Source organism: Gekko japonicus, unplaced genomic scaffold, assembly GCF_001447785.1.
Source record: "Gekko japonicus isolate JY-2015 unplaced genomic scaffold, Gekko_japonicus_V1.1 scaffold20, whole genome shotgun sequence".
In the NCBI taxonomy this organism is placed as follows: domain Eukaryota; kingdom Metazoa; phylum Chordata; class Lepidosauria; order Squamata; family Gekkonidae; genus Gekko; species Gekko japonicus.
Genome location: NW_015169172.1, coordinates 1,634,152 through 1,641,305, shown reverse-complemented (window position 1 = coordinate 1,641,305; position 7,154 = coordinate 1,634,152).

Genomic DNA, 7,154 nt, shown 5'->3' with positions numbered 1-7,154 from the left:
GGAGCCCCAATCCCATACCACCCCGACCCAGGCACAGGACCTCCGTCTTCACCGGGGTTCAGCTTCAGCCGGCTCAGCCTGAGCCACCCAGACACGGCCTGTAGAGGTCGGTGAAGATCTTCTGGGTCGGAGTCTGACTGGCCGCCCAACATCAGGTAGAGCTGGGTGTCATCAGCATATTGATGACACCCAAGTCTATACCTCCGGACAATCTGGGCGAGGGGGTGCATGTATATGTTAAATAGCACTGAGGATAGTACTGCCCCCTGGGGCACTCCACATTCAAGCAGGTGCCTCCGGGACTGCTGCTCCCCTAGCCCAACCCTCTGTCCCCAACCTTGGAGAAAAGAGACAAGCCATTGAAGGGCGAGCCCCTGAATCCCCATGTCGGCAAGGCGGTGGGCAAGCAGCTGGTGGTCGACTGTATCAAATGCGGCCGACAGATCTAACAACAACAGTGCCGCCACACCGCCTTGATCCAGATGTCTACGGAGGTCATCAGTAAGGGCAACCAGCACAGTCTCCATCCCATGCCCCGGGCAAAAGCCAGACTGGAATGAATCAAGTACAGAAGCATCGTCTAGAAAGCCCTGTAGCTGCGTCGCCACTGCCCACTCAATCAGTTTGCCCAAATAGGGCAAATTGGACACCGGCCGATAGCTGGCCAATTCAGTCGGGTCCAGAGTTGGCTTTTTCAGGAGAGGGCGGACCATCGCTTCCTTGAGTGCCTCGGGGAACCGCCCCTCCAAAAGGGACTTGTTGATAATCTCCCTCAAGGCACCTCGAAACCCCTCGTGGCCCACTTTAATGAGCCAGGAGGGACACGGATCAAGGCTGCAAGTGGTTGGGTGCACAGATACAAGCACTCTATCAACTTCCTCCAGGCTGAGCCGGTCAAAGCCCTCCAAACCCGGCAAAGCCGTGCAAGGGGCCTCAAGTTCACTTACTATATCAACTGTGGTGGGGAGGTCGCGGCGGAGCATCAAGACTTTATCCGCGAAATAGCTCGCAAAAGCCTCACAGCCAATATCCAATTCCCTACTATTTTGTCTGCCCTGTGGCAGAGCTGTCAATGATCGAATCATCCTAAATAATTGGGCTGGGCGTGAGCTAGTGGACGCAACCCTAGCTGCGTAGAAATCTCTCTTTGCAGCCTTGACTGCCATCTCATAGGGTCTCATAAACATCCTATAAGATGCTCTTGTAGCCTCGTCGCAAACTCGGCGCCACTGTCTAACCGTCTGAGCTCCTGTTTCATAAACCGCAACCCCTGGGTGTACCAGGGGGCCAGCTTAGAGCCAGGGCGCAGAGGGCGCCGGGGAGCAATCACATCGATGGCCGTAGAAAGTCGGCTATGCCAGTCATCCATGAGCTCATCCAACGAGCCGTCAGGGGGCATCGGATTCCGCAGAGCCATCTGAAGCCGCATTGGGTCCATTAGGCTCCGTGGGTGAGCTAAAATCCGCTCGCCGCCTAAACGGGGGTGGGGCAGGACATTTGCACGAGCCTTCAAGGCATAGTGGTCCGACCATGGTACCGCTTTCGCAGTAATCCGGTCCACCGTAATCCCCGCTGCGAAGATTAAATCGAGCATGTGCCCAGCCTGATGTGTGTGGGTCGATACCCATTGGGCGAGTCCTAGCGACGCCATGGACATCCATAGGTCCGTAGCCTGACTAGAGGCCGTGTCATCAGCATGGACACTGAAGTCACCCAAGACTAAAAGCCTAGGGTGCTCCAGCGCCCAGCCTGCTACGGCCTCCAGTAGAGACGGCAGACTACTGGCCGGTGCGTTAGGCGGACGGTACACCAACCAGATTGCCAAACTCTCCTCGGCCTCCAGCACTAGACCAACACACTCTAAGCCTGCAATCTCCACCGTAGGGAGCGCCCTGAAGGAGTAAGCCTCTCGTACAAATATCGCCACTCCCCCCCACCCCCTATTCCGTGATTGGTGTAGGACCGAAAACCCAGGCGGGGCAAGCTGGGAGAGAGCTACAGTCTCCCCTTCCCACACCCAGGTCTCGGTCAAACAAGCCAGATCAGCCTGTTGTTCCGTAATGAAGTCCCTAAGGACCATTGTTTTGTTATTAATCGACCTGGCGTTGCACAACACCAGTGTCGGAGGGGGGGGTTCCTAATCCTAGCCCCACTGCCGTCATCCTTTGGGATGGGTCGCAGGCTGGAAGGACGCCGAGCCCTTTTCTCAGCACCCTTCCCATACTCCACGGCCTGGACCCACCGCTATACTTTCCCCTCCCAAAGAGCACCGGAATTTGTTGTACTGACATTGCTGCCTTGGCCGGTCCACGCTGCCGCTCCAGACTGCCAGTAGCAAGCTAATCAACCGTCCTCCCAGTACTGTTCCCGCTCCATTTGGTATACAATATACTCTCACACTCTGCTATACAAATTAAGGCTTATTGTTTTTGGTTTTATAGTTCTCCACTGCATTTAAATCTCAAGCATTTAAGGGCAGAAATGTCAGACATTAAAACTGTAATTTTGGAATTCCCTCCCCAGGAAGATTGTCTTCCTTTATACCTGCTGGTGGAAGACAACAGAGGACTTTTTTGTTTTGTTTACTGTTCCATCACAAACTCTTACTAGCCCTCCTCCCTGTTTTTATGTTTATATGCGTTTACATGTTTCATTTAATTATCTTGAATATATTTTCTGTTTGTATTTTAAACACTAATGTCTGAAATGTTTTAATTGTTTTAATGTTTGCTGCCTTGGGGACTCTCTGTTGGCTAAAATGATGTCATAGAAATGTTTTAAATAGAATGCATTTGATTAAAAAAAGGACAGTAAATCCTTTAGAGAATGGGGACCATCCTTCAAGGACAGCCAGCATGCAATCCTGCAGCCAACTGAACCTGACTGAAATGAGTGAAGACCATTCAGCAACAAAATCAGATGGAGCTCTCTGGCTGCAATCCTGATTATACAGATCTGTAATTAACTACTGATGCAATTATAGTTAAGGATAGTGTGTATGTTCATGCATGTACATGTGTGCTTACAGAACGTAAACCTTGTCTGCTAGGTCATGCTTTCCAAATTCTGGAATGAAAAACAGTCTGAAGCAATAGCTAACTTAACATGTTGGGAGTTTCCAGCCCCTTTAAAAACATGATGGTAGTAGAATGGACTGGTGCCATTTGTAGACCTGCCCAACTGTGCCACACATACTTCCAAGCTGTATACCCATACCATGTGTCACCACTGGTGTATTTTGGTCCAATGTGCTATTATTCACCACCCCCAACCTACTTGTACATACCTGTTCATTTCGAATGATGGTTTGTGGCAATTTATTATGAAGTGCAATTACAACACTAGCACAACCAACATGAGCCATTGTGCTATTTTTTCCCTCCAGTCAGGATGAAGGGCTTGTTGAGATTAGCAATGACCTCAAGAAATTGTTTGTCTTCCCGAATTACCTGCATTTCCATATGGCCATACCTGCCCAGCATTATCTGGTCAATATCTGTCTTGACTTGGCTTCTGTCTCCACATTACCTGTATGAGCCTGGTCTGTTGCAAGACCCTTCTGCCTTTGTATGGTCTTTTCCAACCTTCACCATAACAGTCAAAAGCAAGCTATTGGGGTCTCTTTTCTGTCTAGTTGGTTATTGCGGGGCAATTTCAAATCTGCAGTTTTTGAAATTTCAGTGTTTCGTGTTTTTCTAATATATGCTGCATATCATGCAGGTTCACAGCTAAGCAAGTTACCTGCCTAAAAAAAATAGACAAGTGCTTACTTACTCCCACCCACAGATATCAATTACCACCCAACTTATTCATGACCACCTTCCCCACTCCATGTGGAGAGGAAGTATGAGATGTCAGCATGGGAATATCATGACGTTACCATGGAAAAATTGCTTTCACATGAAAGCTGGAGAGTAACCTCTCAGTAGCACAAAGGGATAATTCATATAATAGACTAGCCTGATACCCATGCAGTTATAATGATGTGAAGTTTGAAATGTAATATTTGTTATAGGAATTCTAATTTTATTTATTTATTTATTTCACTTTTACGCCGCCCTCCCCGCAAGGCAGGCTCAGGGCGGCTTCCAAAAAACTGACAAGCAGTATACATTCACAATAAAAATACAAGACATCATTTAAAACACAACCAGTCAATATAAAACATTCATTGGATGGCGATAAAACTAAAGTGCAATTTAGGGACACATTCAGCGGTGCCACTGTGCTAGGTCGTGTTGGATCGGAGTTCACACAGGGCGCTGCTGGTAAGACGTCGCTCCTATTGGAACGCCTGCCTAAAAAGTTCTGTTTTCACGGCCCTGCGGAACTGTGACAAGTCCCACAGGGCCCTGATCTCGTCCCAATAGGATGGAGCTACAAATGAAAAAGCCCTCGTCCTGGTTACCATCAGCCTGACTTCCTTAGGGCCAGGGAGGTCCACGCGGTTTTGGGATCCTGATCGCAGTGCTCTCTGGGGAACATATGGGGAAAGGCGGTCCCGCAGGTAGGCCGGTCCCTGACCATAAAGGGCTTTAAAGGTCAAAACCAGCACCTTGAAGCAAATACGGAATGCTATTGGGAGCCAGTGCAGAGTCTTAAGCACAGGCTGGATGTGCTCCCACCTGGGGAGGCCCATCAACAGCCTGGCTGCCGCATTCCGCACCAGCTGCAGCTTCCGGAGTTGCACCAAGGGCAGCCCCATGTAGAGAGCATTGCAGTAGTCCAACCTCGAGGTGACCATAGCATGGATCACTGCAGCCAGATCACTGCGTTCGAGGAAGGGAACCAACTGCCTAATCAGCCGAAGATGGTAAAAGGCTGCCTTGGCAACGGCTGCTACCTGGGCCTCCATTGTTAAGGAAGCATCCAGGAGCACTCCCAAACTCTTGACCCTCGGAGCTGGCACCAACAGTGCCCCACCAAAGGCTGGGAGTGGTATCCCTACCCTCGTACCGCTCCGATTCAGGCACAGGACCTCCGTCTTTGTTGGATTCAATTTCAATCGACTCAGTCTAAGCCATCCAGCCACGTCCTGCAACGCCTGGTCCAGATCTTCCAGGGTAGAGTCAGACTGACCGCCCAACATCAGATAGAGCTAATGGAGAAGATTGTAGTGTAAAAAATGAAGTGAGACATACGTACTGGTTTTTTTCCCCTCTACTGAAGGATCTCTCTGTAGACCACATTGGTGGTTCTGCCCTCAGGTGCTAGGATCACCAGGCTGCTTGGTAAGCTCACTCTGGAGCAGGCCATATAGAACTGTCCATGTGGTCGGGGTAGAGTAATGTAAGCCATTGTGGAGGCTGGGCTGGCAGGATCGCTAAAGCATTACTGTTGGAGCAGGCTTCCTGATGGCTTTAAGCACCCTGCACCTGCTGCTGCACCTGGCAGACAGCCGCCAGTCAGGTGTAGGAGGTGGGGGGGGAGCATGTTTGAAGCCATTGGGGAGGCTGGGCCAGCAGCATTGCTGCACCTCACCATGTTTGGCCATTCCTGATTTCCTCAACTGTCATTAGCTCTCTGCAGCCTCCTATTACTGTTTTTTTAACCTGAGCTCTGCAGCTGACCAATCAGAGAGTGGAGGGTGCAAGGAGGCAGTAGCCTGGCAGCCACATAGGAAGCAATGGGGCGAGCAGATTTTACCCCTTTTGACCTCCTTAGGGGTCGAATGTCCAAAAATCCCTTCTTAGTGAGCATGGTAGGAGTCCTTTCCCCAAATTTTGTGTTTCTAGGTCCAGGGGTTTGGACTGGGCATTGATTTTACAGTGAGGGGACTTTCTTTTATATATATAGATGAAAAGAGGTACTTACAGCATAATTCTCTCCCCAATTAAACTGGGTAGGAATAGAATTACTTTTGTAAGAACATATCCATGCTAGATCAGACCAATGGTCTATGCCAGGGGTATTGAACTCGTTTGTTATGAGGGCTGGATCAGACATAAATGAGACCTTGTTGGGCTGGGCCATGTGTGTCATAAAATGTAATGCCTGATAGCAGAGATATAAACTTTATAAAGGATACCAACACAAAGATTTTTTAAAACTTAAAATAAAAAACATGCTTAAACATTAGCTCTGTAAGCTGCAAATCTATTTTGATTTATTGACATTCACCATAGAAATCTCATGCCAGGGCTTTTTTTCTGGGGAAACGCACCAGAACAGAGTTCCAGAACCTCTTTGGCATTTTTTAAAAAAAAAGTTTAAAAGTTAACGAGTTTTCAGTATACAGATTGAAAACTTCATTTCCCTCTTGAGAGTCCCAGTACCTCTTTAAAAAATAAAAAAGCCCTGAAGTTCGCTATCACTTTTCATTGTAAACACTTCCGCCATTCTAGCTCACTGTTTTTTATATTACTGTTCCCAGTTGTACCTCTTAGAACCTGAACTATGGACCAGCAGCACAGCCTTGCATACCTATAGGTATGTGCAGGAAAATCATCTTGAGAAATCTTATGGGGAAGGGCAGGGAAAGTCAAGGCTCGGTGTGAATTATTATGGAATTTAATTGTTTTATTACCTTTTGGTTTTATGGCCCCTGGCCTGCAGCAATCTCACCATAGCTGGAGATTTTTGGTGAAGTCTGCAATGGCAAATAGCAGTTATATGTCTTTAAGGTGACACTGGACATTTGTTTTATAAAAGAAACACAACTATTCACAGCTGGGACATTAAGTTTATGCTTATGAGTAGGCCCCTGGGAAGGCCTCGGGTTTTAGCACCTGCCCCACTTCACTGATTCAGCATGCTGGCTGTGTAGCCAATGATAGACCCATACTCCATAAATCTATCTAGCCCCCATTTAATCCATTTAAACTGGTGGCCATCACCACATCTCCTGGCAGTGAGTTCCACAAATAAATACCCATTGTGCAGAGCTGTAATTCATATAGTCTGTCCTGAATTTTCTATCAATAAGTTATAGTATTATGGAAATGAAAGTTTCTATCCATTTCCTATATTCCATGGATAATCTTGTGGACCTCCGTGTTGTCACCGCATAGTAAACTTTTTCTGAACTAAGAAATCTCCAAGTGCTTTAACCATGTCTCATGGGCTAGGAGTTCCAATCCTGTGATCATTTTGGCTGTTTCATTCCCAGTTCTTCAATATCCTTTTTGATATATTTTTCTCAGATTCTGTGTTCC